Source organism: Corvus brachyrhynchos, unplaced genomic scaffold (assembly GCF_000691975.1).
Source record: "Corvus brachyrhynchos isolate BGI_N302 unplaced genomic scaffold, ASM69197v1 scaffold158, whole genome shotgun sequence".
Lineage (NCBI taxonomy): Eukaryota > Metazoa > Chordata > Aves > Passeriformes > Corvidae > Corvus > Corvus brachyrhynchos.
The window spans coordinates 570,715-571,036 of NW_008239756.1; the positions used below are offsets into that span (position 1 = coordinate 570,715).

Genomic DNA, 322 nt, shown 5'->3' on the forward strand with positions numbered 1-322 from the left:
CAATGGCGAGGCGCCGTACAGCATGGCTGCGATGCCGGCTCATGCGCAGTGGGGTGAGCAAAAAAAACCCATCAGCTGCAAACTCGAAATGATTCGGAGTCCTCGGTTTTAAGGGCGAAAGTGATGTTTTAAGTACATAACAGACTGTTTGGGAACCGTTATCCACATGGTGAATATGCGTCATGGGAGATCAGAGGAGGCCGGGGCCCAGGCCCTGTGTTGCTGTGAGAGAGCCGAGTTTCCCCATCCCCGGGTCGCAGCCCCGGGAGTTCCCCTGCCCCAGCCGGAGACGGGGGACAGCCGCCCCCGGGGCCCGCGAACG

At 60.2% G+C, this 322-nt stretch overlaps 1 protein-coding gene across 1 annotated transcript in view; it reads left to right on the top strand.

The window, feature by feature from the left end:
• CCDC94 (coiled-coil domain containing 94) overlaps window positions 1-322 on the top strand; it is a 27,882-nt gene that overhangs the window by 19,378 nt on the left and 8,182 nt on the right. The window lies entirely within an intron of this gene.